This window comes from Myotis daubentonii, chromosome 17, assembly GCF_963259705.1.
Source record: "Myotis daubentonii chromosome 17, mMyoDau2.1, whole genome shotgun sequence".
Lineage (NCBI taxonomy): Eukaryota > Metazoa > Chordata > Mammalia > Chiroptera > Vespertilionidae > Myotis > Myotis daubentonii.
In genome coordinates this window covers 48879701-48906708 of record NC_081856.1, presented here as the reverse complement: position 1 = coordinate 48906708, position 27008 = coordinate 48879701, and the positions used below count along the sequence as shown (strand labels likewise).

The following is a 27008-nucleotide window of genomic DNA, read 5'->3' as shown; positions in this document are numbered from 1 at the left end:
CAGCACTCCACCTTGGCTGCTCAACACTGTTTTCCAGTAAAAGGTGATCAAAGTTTCTATGGAGAAAAATGACTGATTCCAGGGTGGGACAGAGGAAGCACAAGATGAGCCTAGAACAGTGATGGCGAACCTTTTGAGCTCAACGTGTCAGCATTTTGAAAAATCCTAACTTAACTCTGGTGCCGTGTCACATATAGAAATTTGATATTTGCAACCATAGTAAAACAAATATGTATATTTTTGATATTTATTTTATATATTTAAATGCCATTTAACAAAGAAAAATCAACCAAAAAAATGAGTGTGCGTGTCACCTCTGACACGCATGTCATAGGTTCGCCTTCACTGGCCTAGAACATCTTTTCTGAATATAAAGAAGACCTCAAAGATGGATGGCGACACATCCAGGGGACACATAGGCTAGCTCAAAAGGGGTGCCACTGGTCAGATCATAGACAGCGCATCAGAAAATAATAAAGCAATGGATGATAACCTATTGAATAAACGAAGAATCCAAATGCCTACACTGATGTAAATACATCATGCATAAATTGAAAGGTTGATGAGTCATGGATATTTACATGGTTTCATACATAATACTTCCCTTCAAGACACAGTAACCACAATGGAAAGAGGAATCATTTTGCAGTGGAGGAGCCTGGCAGAGTCCACTTAATCAAGTGATTGAAGTTAACATCACCGGTACTGGGACCAGTGGAAACCATGGGCGACCTGACAGGAAACGACAAGACAGACAGCATCGCTTCAGTGATAATCCCAGCCCAGGGTGCACAGATTGAATCTGATAATGAACAAACACCAAACAAACCCAAAGCAAGGGACACTCTACAAAATAACTGGCCTGTGATCTTTCCAACATATCCAGGTTTTGAAAGCCCCCCCCCCGCAAAAAAAAATAAAATAAAAAATGAGGAATTGTCCCAGATTAAAAGAAACTAAATAGATGTGAAATCCAAGAATAACACTAAACTGCGCCTTTTTGCTAGCACCAGGACACTTGGAGAAACTTAATGGGGTCTGAGGATTAGACAATAGTAATGTACCAATGTTAGCTTTTGATTCAGATGGTTATTTCATGATTATACAGGATATTGTTCTTGTATGTAGAAAATGAATATAATTATTTAAGTATAATGGGACATTATATGGGTGAATGCCTCTCAAATGGTTGGGGGGGGCGGGGGGGGGGGGAGGAAATTCTTTATGCAGTACTTGCCATTTTTTATTTAAATCCAGTATTGTTTAGAAATCTCTCTGAAAAAGTCATTGAAAGGTTTCCTCACAATCTAACACCAAGTTTCCACCCCTCAGTCATTTTGAATATGCAAACGTAGTGCTAAATGAGTATTCTCACCTTTTTATAGCAACTTCTGTGAAAGGAACTCCAACCTATTCTTAGGAAGATAATCTGGGTCATAAAATTCATAGGGTAGTGGTTGGCTACATGACACTCCCAATGAGATTCCTTTTCTTTTTTTAGCTAACTGATTCCACTTAGGAATGAAAGTTTAAATATTCTGCTGTGACCTTTCTGCCAGGGAGGAGAGTTTAATTACCTGCCCAGTTTACATAAATTATGTCGCCTGTTTGTCTAAAATTGAATCCTAGGCAGAGATCAATATGGCCTCAGAAACACCAGAGCAAATGACTTCTCTCAAATGCCATCAAAGGTCACTGGAACCTTTCCTGTTTGGATGGGGACACTCTCTGTTCGACAACCTAGAGCATGTCACGGGCCTGCTGCCTGCTGCCTTGGGTTCCAACCACAAGAGCATGATTGATCATCAGTTAGAGGACACTGGGTACAAACTCCCTCAGGACTCAGCTGTGTGGAATTAATCGAATACCATGATGAGTCTGATTCATCATTCTCCAAAAAGGGGGTGGGAGTGGGGAATGGCACAAAACACACCCAGAGCTTGATGCATGACGTCTCGTGGAGGTAAACTGCAATTTATACTCAGGATCCTGGTGGTTACAGGCTGTGCATGTGCTATTTGGTTGCAGTTCTACACAAATATCCAGGGAACAAAGTATCTTTGAATCTTTCCTTCATTCTATTATTCTTTCAAGGAAGAAGATTGTTGGTGAGGGCCAACTATGTGTCTGGCCTTATTCAAATGACCACATTATAAAACATTTCATGCTAGATGTATAAATAAATTATAAATTGATTTCAGAGAGAGGTAGAGTTTTCATCTGGGAGACTCAAAAAAAGTTTCATAAAGGGTATGATATTTGACGACTAATTGGTAGAAGGTGATTGTAGTAAATATTTGGAAAATGAAGGCAAGAGGAAATAACAAGAGCAATGGCACAGACATTGTGCAAATCCAAAGTCCAGCAACTTATCAATATGACCTGAACGTCAAGGTAAAAATATTGAAATGACAGGACAGCTCATGGGTCCTGAAGTCAGGCCCTCAGAAAGCATATGTGTTTAGTTAGCACAAAGCCAGAGAGAGAAGAATCAACCAAGAGGAAACAGAAACAGGTGGGAAAACTTGAGGGTTCCATCAGCTTAACGACAAAAGGAGGAGAGATTCCATTAGAAAAAATTAATGAACAGGTCAGTAGGTAGAGAGAGGTGGAGAAGAATAGAACTGAGAAAACACTAATGATAATGCAGGAGCAATTCCAGCCTAGGAAAGCATGGCACACATCAGATCTGAAGGGTAAGGAAGAGAGTCTGTAGTGAAAGTCAATGCAGTAGGTGTGGATTGAGCGTTCACCTGGTTTGGTGGTGAATGGAGATAAGGATGGAGGTAAAGATAGCAGTGAAAACAGAACTAAGGAAGGAGCAGAAGGGAATTGATTTGATCATGATAAGCAAAACATTGTGGCAGACAGAAGGGTTGAGTACAACATAAAATAAGGAAAATTGCAGGTAATGGTTATATCAAGTTGGGGTGGTGAGAAGATGGAATTGAGAGTTCAGGTATAAGATTATCTCTTTCAGCAGAAGGAAGGAAGGGGGAAATAAGAAATTTTAAGATAGATGTGAAATATGTCAGATCTCTTAAGGTTTAGAAAGTTCTTCCCAAAGACAGAAACAAAGACAGACAATCCTAAATCATTCAGGAACATAAACTTCAAAGTCTGAAGAACATCAAGGGCCACAGGCTTGTTGGAGCTCTCCTTGGTGCTGAGCACTGGATGGCTGCCTAGATCACTGGAATGTGAGTCCCACAGAACACCATGGTGCATAGACCTGGAGGTGCTGTACAGGAAATTTCCTTGAACACTTTAAGGTTTATCCACTTGATGAAAACGATTAAATCAAGGAGTGGAAGAAGGCTTGAACTGAGATAATCTGGGACACAGTTCAGATGTTGTCACTAATTCTCTGATGATCTAGTCAAGTCACTTCTTTCCTCTGATTTTCAATTTTCCCTCCTTTAAAATGTTGATAATGGGCTCAGTAAATCTTGTATGCTTTCCTAGTTTAAAAAAAAAATAAATGTGTAGTAAGGCCTTTTTATAGTTGACAGTATTTTCTTGCCTCTATGGTCTCATGAAGCAGGAGTGTTCAGGAATAAGACATTCTCCAACACTGATCTTTGGGATACAGATTATAACGCTTTATAAAGTACCTAATGGAAGGTACTTTAGTACAGGTTTCAGCAGACCCAGGGAAGTTCATGCAGAAGGAAAGTCAGGAGACCTAGGTGTCTCTAGAGAATTGTGTACAGTTGACTCTTGAACAACATGGATTTGAACTGCATGGGTCCACTTACATGCAAAATTTTCCAATAAATACAGGAAATATATTTTCTTTGCCTTATAATTCTCTTAACATTTTCTTTTTCCTAGCATACTTTATTGTAAGAATACTGTACATAATACATGTAACATAAAATACGTGTTAATTGACTATTATATCAGTAAGGCTTCTAGTCAACAATGGGCTATTAGTATAGTCAGCCCAATGTATCTGTGGATTCCAAACCATGGATCAAATATATTATTTTCACCCTGCAGTTGGTTGAATTCACGGATGTGAAAGCTTCAGATACACAATGCCAACTGTAGTTAAGTTTTTGCAAAGTCAAAAGTCATACACCAATTTTCAACTGCATGGGGGATCGATGCCCTTAACCCCCATGTTGTTCAAGGGTCAACTATATAATCATTTATAATAGATAAAATTGAAGCAGTCAAAATGTCCAAAATCAGTAGGAGTATTAAATACAATAGTATATGCCGTCATTAAAAATAGGGTTTTTTAAAGTTTAGTTAACATAATGGATATTGAGGAATTATTAAAATGTTTGGTTAATTATTTAAAATAATAGATTCAGGGCATGGCTTCCAGCTCTAATAAATGCCAATGCCTCCAAACACTCTCTTGTATTTTTCCTTAGCTCCTATCACCACCTGAAATATACATATTCTAGTTACCATACTTATTTCTCTCTCTCCAAATTGGGAAGTGTGGTTCATGAGGGTCATAATAATTTTTGTTTCTGCTGTTCCCCACTTAATCCTCATTTCCTAAAAACATACTTGGCAGACATTAGGCATTCAACAAATATTTGTTGAATAAATAGATTTAATGTCAAGTGTAAAAGCAGATAAATTTAGGTAAAGAGCATGATGATTCTAGTTTTATACAGCTAAATATATGTGTGCATGTGAGTCTGAATATGTCTTGGGTATTTATCATTAATTTATAATCATCTTGAAATGCAAAAGTATACAAATACAAAATAGCCATTCATTTTTTAAACTTAGGTGATTTTATTAGACTTTCAATTCAATATGATTATCAGTGAGATTTAGGAGTGTATGTGTGTAATAATGCTGTGTTGGCTATCCCTGGTCTCTTCTTTATATTGTGTGGCAACCCTGAATCTTTCCTATTTTCTTCATCTCCACTGCTTCCTCTGTAACCTAAGCTTCCACCATCATCTCTTGCTTGAACTGCCTCAGAGCCTTTTAACAGGTCTGTCTGGAATCACTCTTGATCCTACAATCCATTCTACATATAGCTTCTACAATTTAAAACTGTAAAATTGATCCCAACATTCCCCTGTGAAAAACCCTCAACAGCTTTCCTTCACACTCAGAATACAATCCAAACTCTTTACTAACCACAGCCTAAAGACGCTGGCCAACTTCACCGCCCTCATCTCCTGCCAAGCCCTCCCACATTCACCTCACTTAACTACTCTTTTTCCCTTGTCCTTAAAACACAAAAATCTGGGCTTACTTTTGCCTGGAATGCCCCTCCCTCTGCTGATTTCAAGCTCGCTGCTGCTCACTCTTTAATATCACTTCCTAGAGAGCCCTCTGGGACCGCCATCCACTCCAGTTCTATACAGCTTATATTCCTTCTATTGCCTGGTTGTACTGAAGTTAAAACCTATATCTTTGACTAGAATTACCTTGCCCATTCACTTATGTATTTATTGCATGTATCTCTTGCCTTCCCTAAAAAGCAAGCTTCCCAAAAGCAGGGGAATTTTCTGCCTTCTTATATTCCCAAAATCTAGCACAATCCTAGATATATGGAGTTACTCAGCAATGACTCATTCAATGAATAATGGTTTTGACCTGAGCTCGTATCTGCTCCAGTGTTGCATTCTTCCTACTCAGTTCTCAGGAACTTTCATTCTGGTTCTTACTATTAATCTTTTCTCTTTAACCCTGCTTTCATAAGGTTTTGAAGCCAGACTTGGACTTTGAATGATAAAGGTACAGGTAAACATATGAACAAAGAGTATTTTAGGATGAGGACATGTGAGAGCAAAGAGAAAAAGGTAAGGGATTTGATGATGTTCATGAAAAGCTATCGTGAAGTCTACAGTTATATTAATCAGAACTCTTTTGTTTATAACAAACAGATAGCCAAAACAAACTGCTTTTAAGCAAAATAAATCAAAAAAATTTTTAAAGTATGCATGTGTGTGTGTGTGGGGGGGGGTGTTATTGGCTCATGTTATAAGAAAACTTAAGAATACACTGGCTTCAGGAATTGGTGAATCCAGGTGATCAAAAAATAAGATCAGAAATGTATTTCTTTCATCTTTTATATCTGTTTCTTCTACACTGGCATTTTTTTTTTCAAGCAACCTCTCCTCATGTAGAAACAACCACCAACAATTTCAGCTGAGCAATCTCAGTAAATAGCTATCACTTTTTTCCCCAATAGCTACAGCAAAAATTTCATACGGTCTTTTACTAGCCAGCTGTATTAGTTGGCTCTGCAGGCCTTGTCTGGGCTCTTTGTATGCCTGGGCAGTGGTAGACTAGCTGTTCTAGAGTGACCTCAGCTGGGACAATGGGGTTCTCCTCCACTTGTCTCTCATCCTCCAGCAGCTTAGCCTAGACTTTTCTCATGACAGGGGAAGGTTCTAAGAGACGGTAGGAATTCCCATGACAATTTGAAGTCTAGACTGAGAATTCGCACAAGATGATTTCTGCTGTATTCCATTGGCTATACCAAGTCACAAGGCCAGTCCACTTTGAAGAGACTGGGAGGAACTTGATGGAAAGAGCTGCACGATCATGTTACAAAGGGCATGGATACAGGGAAGGTGGGAAGTTGAGATCATTTTTTGCAACCAGCCTCATACTGAACTTGGGTCAGAGGCCCATTGGTAAGTCAGTTACTGTGAGCCACGTGAGGGCAGAAAGCTTAGCAGTGATGGTTTCTACGGGGAAAGTGAAATGCTGGCCCCATGAGAAGTGATGATGAGGAAGCAAACCCAGCCATTTCCACTACATGGATGTAGAAGCAGTAAGTCGGTTTACCATAGCGATTTAGAGCATAAGGTTTTGATTCAGACTGTTGATGTTGAAATCCTAACGCTGCCACTTACTAGGTGTGCTTAACACATCACTTAACCTCTCACATCCCAGTTTCTCATTTGCAAGACAGAAATAATCAGTTTTTCCCTCAGGGAACTCTTTTGAGTGTTAAGTGAGACAATACAAGAAAGTGCGTAATGGAGAGCTTAGCACTTCCTACGTGTTCACTAAACTTTAGCGGTTTTGTGTTCTTCTGTGGCAACAGTAAGATTTTGAAAAATTTTGACCAAAAAGAGAGACATGTCAGAAACATCATTCCAAGGAAAGGAGCTTGGCTTTTCTTTCTAATGATAGACTGAGACTCCTCCTGTTTATATCCACTATTTTTGTCTTTCTGTATTTAGTCTCTAGCATCATATTAGAGCCCTGGAGGGAAAATATTCTTCCATAAAGAAATCTAGGTAAATTTCAGGCTTAAGAAAACAAGAGCTATAAATATTAGCCTGTGGCAAGGGCACAGCCTGTGTCAGCACGGTTCCAGGGCACCATCATCAATTATTAAACAAGGTCAATATCTGTGGCCCGGAGAAGCATTTTAGCATATATTATTTATGCAGATGACTGTAATGGCACTCCATCCTTGAACAGGGAGCTTCAGAGTGGACTACTATTAACAAGAAAACTACTTTCACAGGATATAAGAAATCATCTTTTCCAGGAAAATCTTTCTCTCCCTCCCTGCCTCTCTCCCCCTGCTCTCTTATTTCTCCACGAGGAACAAATCCCTAATAAATCTATAATGACTTTGCTATGTATACTACACTGTAATATAATGTTTGATATTCTTCCCAGTGCTCTAGGGAAGGTGCAAGAAGGTTCTAGGAAAAACAAATATTGGTTCTGGCCCTCCAGAAGCCTCCAATCTGACTAAGTAAATACAGTGCCAAGTAAGAAGCAGGGAAGAAAATGGTCTATATTAACAAATGCTGCAACATGGGATACAGACAGATGTTTACTAAGTTAAGTTCAGACGAGAGGTAATCAGTGTGAGTTAAAGAATCATGATGGGCATAATATAGTAAGTGGCATTTCACCCCAAATTTGAAAGATGGCCAGGTGGAAAGGGGAGGGAGAGGTGGTCAGAGGGTGCGTTCTTGAGTTGACAAGCCTGAGGACAGCCTGGAGGCGGCAGTGAGCCGGCCGCATTTGGAGAGGAAGTTGCCCATAAGAGGAGACTCACTTGGGTCAGGGGATGTAGAAGGAGCTGAATATTCAAGATGTGATTCTTCCATTTCTTAATCCATAAGAAAACATGACTGCCAAAATGAGATCATTTAACTTGATCTTATAAGCAGTATGGAGCTGCTGTGGTTCATATTCATCTATCAAAATGCATGTATTAAAAGTCAAAGTCACTTTTTTATTAACTAGATAAATAGTAATAACAACATCTTACTCAATGCCTACTGTGTGCCAGTCCTATGTTACCAGCAACAGGCCAATAACCTCCTGACATATCTCTAAGGAACCACTGGGGGCTAAGACAGACAGACACACACACACACACACACACACACACACACACACACACAGCTCTACTATGTATATAAAGTTTGAATTGCATTAAGAGAAGTAAAAATGGCCATTCAGAGGTTAGATAGCTTTGAACAAAAGAAAAGGAAAAACATATGTGACTGTCAAGTTTTAAAACTTTCACTAGAGTAAACCCTATTCACCTCTCTGGTTGTAGCACACAGTTGTTAATTTCTAGGCTCAGCTAAAATCTCGGGTTCTTCATTCTTGATGTCATGCCTCGGAAACCTACCAGCCTGTCCCCCAGGTACTAGTAAGAGCATTGACTCCTGTTCCAGGCGTGGTTCTGGCCGCAGTTACTTGTCATCAAGAACTCTCCTTAGCATCTTGCCACCACTTCAGCTCTGAAACCCTAACGTGGAAGGTGCTCAGGGAAAAGGAAATTGTTAGCTCCCTGGAAACAGGGCTGTTTCTCACCCACTTGGAGAAACAGCTTTGTACTGAGGCCAGAGGTACAGAGAGCACACAGCATCTCTTCACATGCCACCCTCTGGGTCTCCGCACTCTTCCTGGGAGAGAGGGAATGGCATGAAGATGGCTCCCAAACCATCAGACAGTAATTACTGCTAAGTATCTACTCCTCTCCTCCCATCTACCTTCCAACACTTTTAATAGTAATAGCTGGTAGATTGAGGGTTTCCGCTGTGCCTGAACTAAGCCTTTAATATACCATCTATTTTTCACTCCTTACAGAAACCCTATGAGGCAGGGATCATTATCATCTCTCTTTTGCAGGTGAGATTGAGTAGAGGTTAACTAATGTGTCCAAAGTCACGTATCTATTGAAATCATCCTGAGAGCTGGGATGCACGTGAAGGCACGTGGAAGTGTAGTCTTGGGAAGTGGTGCACATCTTTCTCAATTTACTCCAATATCTTGTTCGTAATCAAAAGCCTCTTGCCCAGAAATAAGGGAATATGTCACCTCTAAGGATTGTCTTATACTGTAGCAGATACTGTAGCAAATGTTCAATACTTGTTTGTTGAATGAGTAAATTAATTTGTCATGTGGTTCATATATGTAGACAGGTTCATATTCATCTATCAAAATGCACGTATTAATATGCAAAAATGTTATAAGTAAATTCTGAAGAGACACATATAGGCAATTATCTATTATTCTGTCTCTCACTAGATGATAACTCATAAGGATAACACTGTGCCTCATTATTGCTGCCTGATAGCTCCTAGTAAAGTGCTCACCTCAGAATAGGCACTCATTACATGTCAGTTGAATTACAATATAAATGGACATGTATACTTATCAACAAATACACATCTAAATATGTAAAAATTGTAAATATTTTCCTCATATACAATTCTACATATACACATATCACATGACATGATGCTATTCTTCCCAATGTTTGTCATCATTTCTCAATAACCTGAGCATTCTTGTAGAATAAATCCTTGGAGTTATTTACATTCACCAGTGAGTTATGTACAAGTGACCAGATTGGAGAGTTACAATCAAATTACCCTAGAAAAATGTGAGCCAATAGAAAGTATCTATTTCTGAATCCTGGCTGCATCAACATGTTGATGGATGATAGGAAAACACAAAGGCAGGCGAGTTGCTGTGATTGGGATAAGGAATCCACCCATAAACAAGCAGAGGCTAGCTTAGGACGATGTGGGATCCTGTCCCTGTTGTCCATGGGAAGGGCAAGCACTGTGACAGCTCACTGACAGCCAGAGAGAGTGGAAAACATACAGGACTTTTCCTGGACATGTGATAAATGACCAGGTGGGGCATTTTTTCCTGAATGTCAGAAGATTAGAATGATTAAAAATGAGTGAAGAGGCAAGGGACAGAAATCAGAATTCACAAAGTTTGGAGCCAGGTATAGTGGCCTCCTCATCTCAGTGTCCCCCGCCCCCACCACCTTTGTATTTGACTTCATCAATCCTCAGTATCCCCATCTGTAGAATGGTCATTGCAGTAGTAGCTACTGCACATGCTTCCTATGAAACCTAAAGATACCATATGGAAAGTGGTTAACAAGCACCTGCCACAGAGGAATGACTCAATAAATGTTAGAACTATTAACTTCTATTGTAAATATAACTTGGGAAGCTATAGAGTCAGAATGTTGGAGCTGGAAGAGATGTGTTACACCACCCAATCTAGCTCAGTATCATCCAGAGGTAGTGAGGTTTCTTCTGACCATCTGAGGACAGGTGGTAATTCATCTGAGTTGAGCAGGACCTTTTTATTTACATTTATCTATTGAGATATGTCTGTTGATTTCTTCTATAGCACTAGAGGGCTTTTATAAGACCAATCTAATCCAGTGTCTTTCCCCATTTTCATCAGGAATTGCAACCAAGGTCAATCTATATAGAGATGGGCTTTCAGCAGCAGCAGCAATTTAATTATGCTCAATGAGTTTCATCGAGAAACTCTTCCAGATAATGAAGAGAGTAAAATATGCCCAGGTTCCTCCTCTGTCCCTTTATTAATGAATTAGAGTACACAGAAACTCAATAAAAGTGACAGAGGAGGCTCGCGAGCATCATTGAAATCATCCTTACCAGGCGCCACCTGCATCTCACGAAGCCCCTTTTCCATTAAAAGGCCTTACTTAGCCAGAGACCGATGCCGCTCTCTACTGGGTTTGCAGTATGTGTAGCAGGAACGACTCATTTCAGCGGTGCCAGCCCCAAGCGTGCAATTTGAGCCCTGTTGCCAGGGGATTTCATTGGCTTTGCTCTGGTCTTGGCTCAGTCCCTTCCTGGCCCACACTTTTAATCAAGTTCCAACCATCTTGCCTATTGAGAGAGCCTCACAACTGGTTCTCTTTCTCAAGTACAGGCCTGTAAATTTCCTACTATTTTTTAGAGGCAGCCACTGGCTCCTCACTCACTTCGTAGTTCTTGTTGCTGCCATTGTTGGTGTTAGTACTATTATCACAATCATCATCATCACCATCATCATCATTATCATTATTTCTGGATAAAATCCAGACTCCTTAGAATAAATTCAAGATCTTTAAAATCAGTCAGTATTTTTCACTTTATAATAATTGGGGTGAACACTATTTGTTGAAAGTAGTATGCCCCATATCCTGTGGTCAGTGGTTTAATTCCACTATTTCATTTCATTCTCACAACAATCCCAAAAAGAGGACTTGTCATACCCACTTAATAGATGAGGACGGTGAGGCTAGGAAAGGTCATGTATCTCACTCCAAGTCACATAGTCAGTAAGCAACAGATTTGTTTCATTCCCAAGCCCACACTGTCAACCACCATTCTCTCAGCCTCACTCACCAGTCACCCCTCCCACACCCCCATCTCTCCCATACTTGGTTGCTAGCTCCTCTCAAGAAAACTGATCTATTCTTTTGGGCTATTGCATACGCTTTGGCTTCTCCGTGGAATTCTGGAACCAATTGCAGCAAAGGAGTCACCTCCAATGTAACTGTAGCAGGTGCTGTGAGCGCCCCACCCAGTTCCCATGTACAGTGCTGCTGCCCTCATCTGTCAGTAGCTGCAGGTACTGGCTGCTAATGCAAACCACTCTTTTATGCTTCTTTCTCTAGAGAGCTTGCCCTTGGCTTTCAGGAGCCACACCCCCTAGAGATATTTAGGAGGTGACCAACACTGCCAGTCACCCAGGACAAATGGTTGACTGATGAGGGGGAATAACAGCCCAGGCCCCTTGCCTTCTATGAGACAACTTCTGAGACAACTTGAAAGCACATCTTTGCATAGGTATTTCCTCTGCCCCCTCCTGCTTCCCTTACTGCCTGGGTCCTCTAAGTGTACATCCTCAATAAATCCCCACCGCAGGCTCTGCTTCTGGTGCGCTGACCTAAGGCAGCCACTCCCTCTGAGATGCCATTTCTGACCTCCCAAGAAACACTTCACATCTTTGTGGTCAGCGCTCATAGAGTATAGTTCCATTACAGCATCGAGTGCATTGTTCTGATAATATTGTATTGAAAGTCCCTCTCCTCCCATAGATCATCAATTATTTTGGGTCAAGAACTGAACCCTTTGAATCTCTGTACCCATGCACATCACACAGTGACAAGCATTCAAGAGGCATTCCTTACCTTCCAGCTCACTTGCAACCTTCCCGTCCTGCCTGTCAACCCGTCAAATCCAAAGAACCTTCGTTGCTCCTCTGTCTGACCTCCCAGCCCTCCTTCTCCATGACCCAGACTCACATCAGCACATCACGTTGAATTCCTCGCCTTATATCAGGGCCAGCTTTGCCTCTGCTTTCTCATCCATAGGCCTCCTCTCCTCTGTCTTCTTTTTCCAACTTGGTTTGTCTTTCTTTCTCTCACTTTCACTTCCCAGACTTCACAGCAGTGCAAAATTTAAGATTACAAATCATCTCATCAGCACCAGCCGGGTGACCTCCCTCAGCCAGACACAAATGTATGATCTCTTTAATCTCTGAAGGTCATGCTTTTCAGGGGGAGGGGAGAATCTCCCCTTAAATGATATACATCTCTCCAATACATTAATAAGCTAATAAAAAAGTTAAAGAGAGGTTCATGAAGATAGACTGGCTTCTGTGATAGTATGTTGACTAAATGAAATGTTAATAAAAACACAACACGTGTCTGTGTCAGATCCTCCATGAGAAGGGCTGAGACTATAATTGACAGAGTTTTTACTCATTTGTCTGGGGTGTGGCTTCAGTGTCCTTTTAATCTGGGTTAGTTTTTGTCAGGATCAGTTAAGCTTTAACACACAGCTGGATAGCTATGAAAAAGGAAAAAAGAATCATTCACTGAGAATTTGATGCTCTAAACACAAGGCCTCAATTAATGGTCACAACAACCCTAGAGGCTAAGTATTCCATAAGCCTCTGTGCTATGCCATTGAAGATCAGAAAGGGTGATTTGTTTGCCCAAGGTCACACAGGTAGCAAGAACCAGAGTTGGATTTGAACCCCAGTTGACCTGGCCTCAAAGTCTGTTCTGTTCACTGCATCGTATATTGTGAGTTGGAACAAGATTTGAACAGAGAAATAATGACTGAAGGATGGTCAAGGGAAGGCCAGAAAAGGCTTCTTTGCTTTAAATAAACTCATGAGTTGGGGAAATGCAGAGGAGGTGGGCTGCACTCCCAGCAATGAGAGGAAGCCTTCTTTTAGCGAGTAGAGTGTTCTGTTTCTATCGTTTGGTACTATAAACGATGGGAGGCGAAGGAAGCAGTCATAGTTAGTATCAGAGACAACTGACCAGGAGTGTTGTTTAACCAAAGCAAAGGAATGGTAAGGCAAAGGAAGTAGGTGGCACCTTTCTGGATGGCTGAATTTAGTCCAATGATCAAGAATAAGGAAATAAAATCCATCACTAAGATCCCAGCCATAGATTGGGAGGAGTTCCCAGGAGAAAAAAAGAATTGTCACTTGTGAAAGCCAGGCATTATAATGTAGAGTTTCCTGAGCAAGAAAACGGGCATAAATAAATCAAATCATACTTGGAATTCTTGGTTTATGGGGGTGGGGGGAGGCACAAAGTGAGAGCTAGATGAATGATGTAAGTAAAAGGTAGACTGCAACAGTCTTAGGTTTGCAATGTAAGTCCCTCTCTCATGGCACCCGAGCGATATTGGCCTCTTTCCTGCCACAGGACCTCCATGCTGGCTGCTCTCTCTGCCTAGGACACTCTTTGTCCACTTCTTCCCTGAGACAATTGTCACACAGCCTTTAGAGCTTAGTTGAAATATTCCACCTTAAGGGACACCTTCTCTAATTGGCCCACCACCCTCACAGTATGTTCAAGGAGTCAAGTTTAGTTCATTTCATGGGATTAGTTTGGGTATCATGGCAACATCTAATTGCTGTAAAAGTCTCCAACTGCTAACTTTTTTTTATTTTTTAAATGTATTTTTATTGAATTCAGAGGAGAAAGGAGAGGGAAAGAGATAGAAACATCAATGATGAGAGAGAACCATTGATCAGCTGCCTTCTGCACGCCTCTACTGGAGATTGAGCCTACAACCTTGGTATGTGCCCTTGCCCGGAAGCAAACCTGGGACCCTTTAGTCCGCAGGGCAATGATTATCCACCGAGCCACACCAGCTAGTGCTCTAACTGCTAACATTCAATTTCTGTGCTTTTGTCATCAGCATCAGGTCACAGACCATTCTTTGAGCAGCCCTGCTCTAACGGGCTCTTTGTATTGCTCCGGCTCGCTGTAATGGTTAACGGGTGTTAGGCTTACATGACCCACCCAGAGAAGCGTGTAATAATTTCCCCAAGAAAGGAGTTGGAAACAACCAGCAGATAAAGTGTGGTGTTTTGTTCTGACTTCCCAGGCTCGCAGGGAAACCTGAGCAGGAGAAAGTAGGCTGGATGAACATGCAAGCACATCTCTGACTGACTCCCTAAAAAATATCTTTGTATTAAAGGACTAATATAAACTAGTTGCCTGTTCATTACTAGAATACGTAGATGATACATCACAATTTAGAGAAAGATTTATAGAAATATAAACACTTAGGTACAGGCTGGTAATTCTTCCCTATACTAAACTTCAATTATCATCAATCATAGCTTAATCTAGCTCTGATTCCTGCATTATCTCATTCATTCTTCATAGGATCCAAGCTTTGCATGGTAAACAACCTCTGCTTTCCTATGCAGAGGGCAGCCCCATCTATCTATGCCAGCCTAGTCTAGCCCCTTTAACAACACTGTAGAAAGCAGACATTTCTTTATTCCACGAGTTTCAATTTGACTATGTACAGCCCATCAGAGAGAAGGAATCTTTCCAGCAATCCAGTTGAGCTCCATTTCTCTAGTAAAGTAAAAAAAAAAACTTTCTCTCTTGCTTGCAACTTTTTTCTTTCTATTCCATAGACAGAATATAATTTCAGGTAAGAACATTGGGTAATGGAATGTTCTTTGGGCCAGCAGGAAAAATAAACAACAACAACAAAAATCCTCAAGGATAATCTTATTCCAGTTGAGAAAAATTGCCTTGGCGATGAGTTTTGATGTCACCACCATCTTCTAACGTGCCTCCTTTATCGAAGAATGTCTCATTATCACTCAGAGTGCTCCTCATGGAAACATGATCCCAACAGTTTTTTATAACTTGTTTGATCCCTTAGAACCAATTGATTTTCTCATCTAGGGGATGATTCTCTTTTATTTCTTTCAAACGTTTAAAAATGCAGTTCAGCAAAGTGGAGGAAACACACTTTCATGCAGCATGGGTTGTTTCTTTCACGCTGGGGGCTCACTGGCTTTATGGCTGTGTTGAAGGCAGCAGACTTGTGGGCTAGAGGAATTCCTAGCTAAATAAAATAACTGGACCATGGGGCCAGGGAGGAAAGATGAAGAGCTGGGCCAGTGTCCAAGCCCATGCTGACTAACCAGGTTTAGCTGAGATAATAGGGAACTGGCTTTCTGAACACGTTATGAAGACTTTCTGAAGAAATTCTTGATCTCACACCCACCACAGTGACCCTGAGAGCCTTTTCGTTTTGTTTTCAGTTCAATCAACCCTTCCTCTCACATATCCGCAGAGACGGTGGGGGTTTCTGAGGATTTTTGAAGCAATAGAAAGGTGCTTTGAGTTGCTTGCAAAACATTTTGAAACTTAAAAGTGCAAATGGAGCACCAGCCTATTCCTCACTTTTAATTTAAGAGTGATTCTAAACTATAAAATTGTTGACTCTAATGTGTCATATAACCTATTAGGTTGCCATTTAATATCGGTGCCTCATGATCAAAACATTCCCACTCAGGACTTTGTGTTATTTATCAGAGGAGAGGGGTGTGAACATTGAAGGGGAGAAGGTGTTTGATGTGTAAACCAGTTGCAAGGTATTTTGCAAGGATGCTGCAAAATATCATCTCATCGCATTGCCACCATGATCCTGTGAGCAGTTACCATAATCTCCATTTTTATCGTGAGGAAGTGAGACTTAGAGAGATTAGATAACTTGCCCAGGTCCCAAAGTCAAGCTGGCTACTCTCTGAGCTCATGGCTAGACACTTGGACTTCACTCTCCAGGAATCTCATGCAGTCCATGGATTTACATTCCATTTATACATGGCTTACTGCCAAGATCTTAGGGATCATTCTGAAGTGTGAATCATATCATGTTATCTTCTTACTTAGAACATCGCAAAGGCTTCCAAATGCCTCCACCAAGCCTTACCATCACTCACAAGATGCAGGTGGCCTGGCCATTAGCTTCCTCTCCGATCACATCTTCCTCCACCTCCACCCCACCATGCTTCTACACTCCAATAACACCGACCTTCTTCCCATGATCCAAACACATTCTCTCCTCCAGTTTCCATTTTATTTCTTTAATATCTCAGCTAAATACTCCAACTGCTTTTTTCTCCATAAAATTGATCAGTACCAGAAAGTATCTTATTTGTTTGTGTTTATTCTCTATATGCTTCACTCAAACATAAGTTCCATGAGAACAGAAACTTTGTCTCTAAGAATAGTGAGCAGCACAGAGTCGAAAATCACTCTACACTGGGAGTTTTCCTACCTCAGATTGTTTGTATATGTGTTCCCTCTGCTGGAATACTTCATCTTTGCTTGGCTAATCATAACGCCACTTCCTTCACAGTTTTTACTGATATCTGTAATTATGGATGGGTGATGGTTCTATGATTTGCATGTGGCTCTTCCACTAGACATAAAGAACTACAAGAAAGGAGCCATGTCTGTTTTATTCCATGAAGAATCTGCTGATCAGTGGATAGAGCGTCGGCTTGCGGACTGAGGGGTCCCAGGTTCGATTCCGGTCAAGGGCATGTACCTGGGTTGCGGGCACATCCCCAGTGGGGAGTGTGCAGGAGGCAGCTGATCGATGTTTCTCTCTCATCGATGTTTCTAACTCTCTATCTCTCTCCCTTCCTCTCTGTAAAAAATCAATAAAATATATATAAAAAAAACACACACAAAAAAAAGAATCTGCTGAGCCTATATCAAAGAGCCTGGCATGTAGTAGATGTTCAATAAAATGATATAAATAAATGAGTGAGAACACAGGAGGCAGATTCATGGGGCAGTGTGGAGACAACCTCCCAACAACCTTACAGGAAGTCACAAATTGCAGCTGCCATTGTCTGGGTGGAGAGTTCATATCAGGCAGGACAGTTGTAGAAGGATGAAAGTCAGATTTCCCACAAAGTAGCAGAGATGAAGGAGGGCAAATGGACCAATAAGGTGTGTCATTAATTTGATGACAGTTACCTGTGCAGTAATTTGCAGGATTTCCATGTGTGGAAAGAGACCAAAATAGAAGGCCAGAAGCAACAGGTACAAAGACAATGAAAGAAGAGATAGAAAGGGATGTCCAACTAAAGAGGCATGGAACTAAGGAAGGTCAAATGTCAGAGAAGAGATGGAGAGAACAAAATGAAGTGAAAGCATCTTGGTTCAACATCTATAAGAAGATTATGCCTTATTAGAGTGGAGTGGAGTCGTAAAGAACTTCAAAGGCCCCAAAACAATCAACTTACAGTAACTAAATCATCACACAGCTTTTTCTACTGGGACTTTTCAACCACATGAGAAACCTCTCAACTTTGCTTCAAGTGTGTTAGCTGCTACTGTCTGGCAGATTGCCTCTTCAGTCACTGTCCTCCTTCTTTCTTGATAATAGCAATACTCTCAGCCAAAAAACAAATTGCACTTCCTAAGCTCCTTTGCCAGGGAGTGGCCAATGACATGGAAGGCAAAGCATCCAGGTGGAAATTCCAGGGGAGCTACTTCAACATAAGCTGAATCAAATCAGAGATTAGACCTGTTGCTCCTCCTTACCCCTTTCTCATTCTTTCTGTCTGGGGTGATAGCTGGAGCTCCACTATGAGGCAGCCTTGAGCATGGAAACTAAGTGCTAAGGAGGGTTAGGTAGGATAGAAGGAGTCTGGACTGCTGATACGTTTGGAGTCACTCATTTTGCCCTGGACTTGGTTTATGTGCATTAAAATGAAAGCCTTCCATGTTGAGTGACTCTTTTTTTCATATATGCAGCCATACCTGATTCCAACGGATACATAAAGCAAATAAAATTTGGCATATATGCCATTCTTGATGCAAGATCACTTTCAGAGCAGTGAACCAGGACAATCAAATAGGCTCCTTGTTGTTTGACTTTCAGCAAGAACCTTAATATCTAAGCTGAGCCTCTGTTTCTTCCTCTGTAAATTATGGCTAATAATTCCCTCACAGGGTTTTTGTAAGGATTAGAATGCAGCTTGCACAAATCCATAGCTCAATAGTTATTGTAAGTGTACAAATTTTCATTAGAAATAAGTCGATGTTCATTTATTCAGTCAATATTTTAAACACCTATTTTGATGCAGAGCAGACAGAATAGCAGACAATCCCGATAGTTAGGGCACATTAGCTGATTGGTCTAGGCCCGTGGTCGGCAAACTGCGGCTCTCTGGCCCCTTGAGTGTGGCTCTTCCACAAAATACCACGTGCAGGCACGCACGTACAGTGTGATTGAAACTTCGTGGCCCATGCACAGAAGTCGGTATTTTGTGGAAGAGCCAGTATTTTGTGGAAGAGCCACACTCAAGGGGCCAAAGAGCTGCATGTAGTTTGCGAGCCACGGTTTGCTGAGCCGCGGTTTGCCGACCACTGTAGGCCAATCATAGATATTTTGAGAGTCGCCATTGGCAGTTGGTAGGTTGAGAAGAAAGAAGCAAGTAGCCAAAACATAGTGAACTGCAGACAGTGCCTCTGGCTCCACTTCTTGACACCTTCACTCACTGTGACTCTTGCTTATGTTCCCGACTCACTGATTTCAGCTTCCTTTGGTGTTCACTCAAAACTGGGATTTTACATCCTCGGCATTATTGGTGCTTTGGAACCGATAATTCTTTGTTGGGGAAGACTGCCTTGTGCATTTGGCAGCATCTCTGACCCGTCCCCATTAGATGCCGGAAGTACCTGTCCCCCTTCCCAAATCAGGATAATAAAATATGTCTGGAGACATTCCCCTGGTGGAAAACCCACCTCCACTGAGAATCAGCACAAAGAGATTTAATTGTCCCGACACGGGAGGTTTGCACCTGGGCTGTGTGCTTGGCACAGAGGTCACACCTCACTAAGGACTAGCCCTGACTTGGGTTGTTAGCTGCAAGAGTCCAATTCTTCCCACATAGCCTCTACAGGACGCCTTCCTTGTGCCTATTGTTTTTGCCATTGAATGCATCTGAGACCATTGTCTTGGAACAATGGCGTGGGTTCAGCTCCTGGATGGTGCCAAGTTCATCTCCTTCCCCAGGACTTCAGATGCCCTGTCCTCACGTCTCCTTTGCTGAGCTCACTCTTATGCTCACCTCCCTACACGACATTGGGACTCCCTGATGAAGGATCACCCAGCACTCAGTACTTCCATTTCATAACACTTATAGTTTGAGTTATGCCTTGAGGAACATTTGCTAAAGCCCAGTGACCTTGTTCAGCTTTGAACCTTGCCGCGGGAAGGATCCATGTCTGACCTGGCCTGCGCACTATCCCCAGCATGGTATCCATGAACTGGCATGAAACAGTTGTTTAGTGAATGCAAAATGGTTATAAAAGAAAACACAAAAACCAACGAATCTTATGAACAATTTAAGTAAAAACAAATGTCTTTATAGGAGGCAAAGATTATTATACTGATCAGCCTCTGTCTTTTTAAAGAGTGCCTGCATGTCAGAGAGAGAGGTGAGCGTTTGCAAAGCTGGCAGTTGCCACTCTTCCTTCCATCAGCTCCTCTTTTTTGTTCTCTGAATTGAATTGATAGGGAAAGATCAGAGACAGGAACACATCTGTTAGTCCTAGGAATATCACAATGCAGTGCAAGATTTGGAAGCTTCTAAGAAGCAAGCCGATCTGGAATTTACAATTTGTTCATTTCAAATGTCCATCATGCTGGTGTTTCCTAAATTGGAACATGTAAAAAGAACTCATTGTGCAGGCGTATTGTTTAATACTTGATGTTTTCCATGAGCCTCGTCATGTTCAGTTACTATAATCAAGGAGAATCCTTCTAGGAAAGTCTCTGAAACTTCTGTTTCAAAAGAGAAGTCACCAACGGGGAGACTCAAGGTTCTGTCCAGCCAACAGGATGTTTTGTTGGTGTTTACTTGAAACAGACGGAGACTGCCTAAAGGATGTTAAAACCAGTTGCCAACATTAAAAAGCCTAGATTTCTAGCTTTTGTGGCAAATCAGAAGATCCAACAATGCTGGGACTGCCTTCCTTCATGTCAACATTTGGCGGGACTGGAGTCAAATTCTGCCATTAGCACAGCCAGCGTTCCAGCTCTCCTGCAGCCATGTGTCTGCTGGTTGCCAGCTGGCCCTGTGGGCTTGAAGCTTTGTGATCTCTATTTCCTGCCTTGCCCTGTTTTTATCCTTAAGAGGAGTATGTATTCCTAATTTATCTCTGATATTAAAAACCACACAAAGATAAATTCACGGAACATCTATTTCCAATCACGGATATACACATTTTTCACTCTTGATGAGTAATTAGTCCAACCTCCCAATCTTGAGAACTGCGCTCTCCCACGTGGTAGGCACAGTTTACATTTAATTCAACTTAAATGAAGTTAAAATTCAGCTCCTCAGCCACAGTAACCACAGTCAAGTGCTCAGCAGCCATGTGTGGTTAGCAGCTACCATATTGAAGAGCTCAGACAGAAAACTCTTCCCTCGTCACAGAAAATTCTATCAGATAATGCTGCTCTAGAATATTTCTGATAAATGGAGAAGTTGGAAGAAAGAATATCACATGGGTTTTTAGAGAATTTACTCATTGTTATGGATTGAATTGTATCCCTTCAAAAATGCAATTCCTAATCCCCAGTACCTCAGAATGTGACCTTTATGGTGAGTGGGTCTTTCTAGAAATAGGCAAGTTAAAGTGTGATTATTGGGGTGAGCCTTAATCCAATATGATTGGTGTCCTTATAAAAAAGGGGAAAAGGGAGGGAGGAATGGGAGATATCTCTAATATTATCAACAATAAAAAATATACTTTTTATAAAAGGGGGAAATTTGGACACAGAGACAGGCATAGTGGGAAGATGAGAGACATGGAGAGAAGCTGTGGCCATCTACACGTCAAGGAGAGAGGCCTGGAACAGATACTTGGAAGCAAACAGCACAATGACACCTTGATTTTGGACAGCTACCCTCCAAAACTGTGAGGTGACGGATTTCTTTAAATTACTAAATTTGTGGTAATTTGTTACACAGACTTGGCAAACTAATACACTCATAAATTGTTCATTTGTTGACTAAAACAGTGGTTCTCTAACACTTATCCAGTACTAAAAATAGCAGTAGGCATATTAAGGACTATCAAGATAATTTGATCTTTCCCCGAAGAGATTTATGGTCTAGTAAGGGTGATAAAAAAAAAAACACAAAAAAACATTATCTAAATAACTATAAACTAGAAAGAGATAAATGCTTTCTGGAATTTTCTGGTGTTCCTTGACATTAGCTAGAGCATTTAAGTGGATACAAGTTCTCCCAGGCCCTGCTGCAAGGGCTCATTAAAATGAGGTTCAATACCAAGCTCTCAAAATAAAGAGGACAATTTATTATTTATTTCAGTGGGTAAAGCAGGAAGGAGTAATGCCCCTTCCTTCCCACCCTAATCTCCCACCTCTGGTAACAAGTCAGAAGACCCCCACATTGGCCTAACGCTTTTCTGCATGATGGGTGCAACTGGTGACCGATGTGATGTTAGTGATCTCACTCAGTTTACAACTGGCTGCTTAGTGGGTCTCCACCAACTGGTTATTCTTAGGAAGACCCCCAAATTGTATCAGCCAATCAGTAGAATGAGTACTGCAGAGGGTGTGGGTATTACCAAGGCTAAACCTTCTCAGATTCTCCTGCTCCCCAAACCTCCCGTTACCAGAAGCAATCAACTGATACTTACTGGCCCATCTCTTCCAAGATTGTTTCATCAAAATAAGGGCCTTATTTTTCATTAGTTCACTTATTTCTAAGACCAACTTTTTAGAATTAATAGCCAACTCATCACTGGCTCAACTATTTGTTTCACTTGGAAAGATGATTTACTCTCTTATCAGAGAGTGAAAGTTCACACTCTGACACTCACTTACTTTCTCCCCTCAATTCTTAGACATAATCATAAATAATAATGTCATTTGTCTAATGAAGGTCCTTGCACCCTGCTTAGCCTCTCATTGTGGGCAGGGCCCATATAGCAGGTACCTGATGAATGTTGAATGGTTGAACTAATTAATTTTATGAACCAACAAGTTTTAATGTGAAAAGTTTTTTATTATTAATAAATTAGTTTTATAGACTACAAAAAGACTATGCCACTTAAGAGGATGGAAAAATTGCTTCCTGCCAAAATGATCATGAAAAGCTTGGTGGAGGAGGTAGTATGTGAGTGGAATCTTTAAGGGTGAGGGGCTTATTATAAGTGGAATTGAGGGAACTGATGATATAGAACAGCATAAGCAAAGCCCTGAAGGCAGAAATGCATGAAAGAGAATTATAGTCAAGTTGGAACAGTGAACTGTAGGCCAAATTGGGAAAGAACTTTTGATTTTTTTTTTCCTGTAAAGAATGAGGAGGTATTAAAAGATTTGGAGAAAGAGATTGATAGGTTCAAAACTGTTTTCAGGAAAATTAATTTGGCAGTAATGCCTGAGATTGATTGAAGTGGATGGAAATTGAAAGCAGAGAAAAGTATGCGAGAAGGACGCTCCTATGCCTCTATGTTTATATATTACTCTTTATGCAGATGCCGTGCTTCCTGTACAGTATTGACACATTCATCTGTCAGACTGGAGAAAGCTGACTGTCATAGTGTCAAACTATGCTTTTATACTTCATGGGTTTTGTGTTTATTTCCCATCTGTGTAATGTTTTTTAAAGTCTTTGGAAACTTCCATCCTGCATTGATGTGCAAGAGTTTTGCCCACTCTTCCAGTTAGAGTGTTGGTGATGGGATGTCAAAGACCAGCAAATTGAGTCCTCTCGGTCTAATTTGGTGGTTCTTAACCTGAACTTCACCTTAGAATCTCACCTGGAGAGGTATTTAAAGCCCCCAAGGCCTCACACCATAACCTGGCCAATTAAATTAGAGTCTCTGAGAGCAGAACCGAGGCATCCGTGTTTTCTAAACCTCTCCTGGTAATTCCAAGAGCAACCAAGGTTGAGAACCACTAGTCCAGAATCTCCCTTCTCTCCTGCAAAGTCCCCATCAAAAGACAAACCTTGGACATCTGTTTTTGTTTTTAAATACCATGTTGTTTTTCTTGTAGTAGAAAGTCTATTACTCTGATGAGAGAAAAGATGAGGACCTGAATTAGGGTGATGGTGGAAATGAGAGGAGATGGCTTGGGTGGTATCACAGAGGCATGAGTGAAATCACAGAGAAAGAATCGGCCAAAAAGAGTTGGATTCAGGGGTGGAGAAAGGAAAGGCTTAAATCAAAGTTAGCACTGAGCTTTAGGGCCTGCCCAAAATAGGGAGCAGGATGATGAATCGGTTTTGTAGGGAAAAGATGAGCTCAGCATTGAAGAAATTGAGTTAGAGGTGCCAGCAGGACGTGAGGTGCAGATGTCACACAAGAATTAGATGTGTATGGATGAAGCTTTGGAAAGAGGCCATGCTGGGAAATAGATTTGGGAGTCAGCCACATCAAGGTCAGTGCAAGACATGACACTGGATGAGCTACTAAGGGGAAGGTCCTGAGAAGAGAAGAGAAGAAAACCTAGAATAAGTCCTACTCACACTTCATCATCCCAAAACCTAAAGATCATCACTTCTCTATCCGTGGTTCTTGTTACTTTCTGCTATGTCAGAACATTTCTCAAGTCACATCGATCAACCGTACATTTACATCTCTGTCTCCCAGCTCTACATTCAACTTTGTCAAGGGCAAGACCATGAGCAATTAATCCACACATTTACCAATGTTGAACCAATGCCCAACACATAGTTGGCCAATGAATAAATATAAAAGTGAATTAATAGACACTATGCAGCCCCAGGGCAGGGGCCGCAGTCATGCAGCCTGACAGCATCCTTCGATTAACCTGAGCTGTGACCACCATGCCATCCTATTAGTCTTTGTTTCACCTTCAAAGGGGTCATCACAACAAATAACATTAAACCTGCATGTATTGGGTATCTCTGACTGTTCTGGGAAAAACAGATTGTAATGCGAAAATTTACAAAGTCATGGTCCTTGCCTTTAAGGAGCATATGATCAAGTAGAGGAGATAAGTCACCTCCTCTGTGAAGCCGTCCTTGATACTGCCAGGCCAAATGAGGCACTCTCTTGGATTTTGCATGTATTAATATGGTAGCTTAACACAGTTTTCTCTGATTCTTTGATATATTTCTGTCCTTTACAGCAGATGAAACAGTCCTTAAGAGAAATAAACATCATATTCATCTTTATATCCCAATGTCTAATATACCCAAATTGGACTACCTTTGTTTTTTTCAAAATGCTATTTCTTCTGCTACAGAGTATTTGCATATGCTATTCCTTCTACCTAAACCGTTAATTCCCAATTTCATCTGGTGATGATCTACTTTATCTAAAATATTCATCCTAAATGTCACTTCCTCCAGGAAGCCTTCACAGACTCCAAGTTCACTGTAGGTTACCAGTTTCTCCAAAATTATCCATGACTCACAGTTCTTGCTTGAAAGCTTATACAGCTTCCCACCTATTCACATCTACATATATAAAAGCCTAATATGCAAATTGTCCCCTCAGGAGTTCGACTGAGAGACTGGGAGTTGGATTGCTCACTATGACGTGCGCTGAACATCTAGGGGCGCACAGAACGAAGGAAGGCCTGGTCGGCCCTGATCACCGACCACACCTAGGGGCCCCACCCGTGCACAAATTTCGTGCACTGGTTCTAGTTGTATCATAAGCTTCCTGAAGATGAAGATTATGTCTGAATTTACATGAGTCTTTAGAAACAAATGTAATGCCTGTAACATATTAAACTTCCAATAGAGATTGAATGAATGAACCAACAAAGTAGGCCTTCAATATATTGGTGAATAAATTGAACATACAGATATGCAAACATTAAAAGATATAACCAAAGAACATATGGTACTATGGATGTGAGTGATGGCTGTACACGGGACACGGGTCATGAGCACAACAGGCGTTCAGAAACAGAGCCAGTCAATGAAAAGCAATAATAACCAGTGTACAGGGCATTCCAAATGACTCAGTAGAGGCTAATAGTAATTTAAGCCATCTTCTGTACTTTTGACATCTTGCATTGTGGTCACAATTAACAGTATTATTATTTTCTGAGGCAATGTTTAATGAGTTTAATGATCAAACTTTTTAGAGATCAATAAATAATTATAAGTTAAGGTTTTGAAAATTATAAGCATGTTTTTAAAAACAATGAATCTAGGAGGTGCACATAATTCTTTTAAATGCTTTTGTGAATGCCATTAAGTTCGCAATATAGGATGTGTTTAAGAATGGACACAGACAACAGTGTGGTGGTTGCAGGGTGGGGAGGGGTGTGGATGGAGGTTTAGGAGGGTATAGGGGAGATAAATGGTGATGAGGGAAAAATAAAAAATATATATTAAAAATGAATACATGTTATAGAAATGTTTAATTTTAAAATGTTAAGTAAACAAATCCTCAAAATAAATATGATTTTGTCCAGTCACTATCTACCTGTACCCATTATTGTTCAACTTTATGGGTCAATAATCATAGTACAATGTGTCAGCTAGAGACTTGCTGGTTCATAGCTTCAAGATCATCTGGAAAACACAGCAGATTAAACCTTGACCAATCACACATAACTGTGAAATAGATGGATGGATGGATGGATGGATGGATGGATGGATGGATGGATGGATGGACGGATAGATAGATAGATAGATAGATAGATAGATAGATAGATAGATAGATAGATGCAAGATAGTTAGCAAGATGAGAGACAGACATAGGTAATTCATTTATTGCCTCTAATAGATGAGATACTGTATTATATGTCTTATACATATAAGCTAATTTACTCTTCACAACCATGTGAAAAGAACATTGCTATTCACTTCTCGTTCATTATAATACTGGGCTCAGAAAGATTATTTAATTAACTAAATATTTCAAAACAAATAGGTAGCTGAACCAGGCTTGAACCCACAATTATCTGACTCCAGAACTTTGGAAAATTCTGTGCTGCATTGCTATGTTGTCTTTCAAGACCAAAAATCAATTATTGTTGGGATCTGCTCACATCCCCTTACCCTGAACCCAGCTGCTCTTATCAAACAAGTGATAGGGCTGCAGACCCACCCAGGCCCTGCAACCTCCAATGTGGTCTCAACATTAATCTTTAACCAGCTGAACCCAGCCGCCCCGGATGGGCTGATGACCCAGCTATCTTGAATGACCATGTAAGGGATGACTTATTCAAATAAGAATTGTCCTTGGGGAGAAACTACTGATTTACTCTATTCACCAAAAAGGTGAATTAATATGATGGTTGACTCTATTTGATTTAGGCTCTCCCCTCAGTAATATCTTAATGGAGTCTCTAACTCAGGGCTTAGAAAGCATAACAGAAGGGTTGGTTGGGAGAAATCACCCCCCACACATACACACAGTTAGTTATATAATGTGCACACATACT

At 40.8% G+C, this 27008-nt stretch overlaps 3 long non-coding RNA genes across 4 annotated transcripts in view; 1 reads left to right on the top strand and 2 right to left on the bottom strand.

Moving 5' to 3' along the window:
* Positions 1–2110, top strand: part of LOC132219750 (uncharacterized) — a 43523-nt gene extending 41413 nt beyond the window's left edge. Inside the window, exon 3 of the long non-coding RNA XR_009449604.1 lies at positions 1630–2110. This is a non-coding gene — a long non-coding RNA (uncharacterized LOC132219750). The remainder of the gene's footprint in view (positions 1–1629) is intronic.
* Positions 1–27008, bottom strand: part of LOC132219748 (uncharacterized) — an 801764-nt gene that overhangs the window by 391001 nt on the left and 383755 nt on the right. The gene's annotated exons all lie outside the window — the stretch shown is intronic.
* The window catches only part of LOC132219749 (uncharacterized), a 122666-nt gene that overhangs the window by 33816 nt on the left and 61842 nt on the right, over positions 1–27008 (bottom strand). The window lies entirely within an intron of this gene.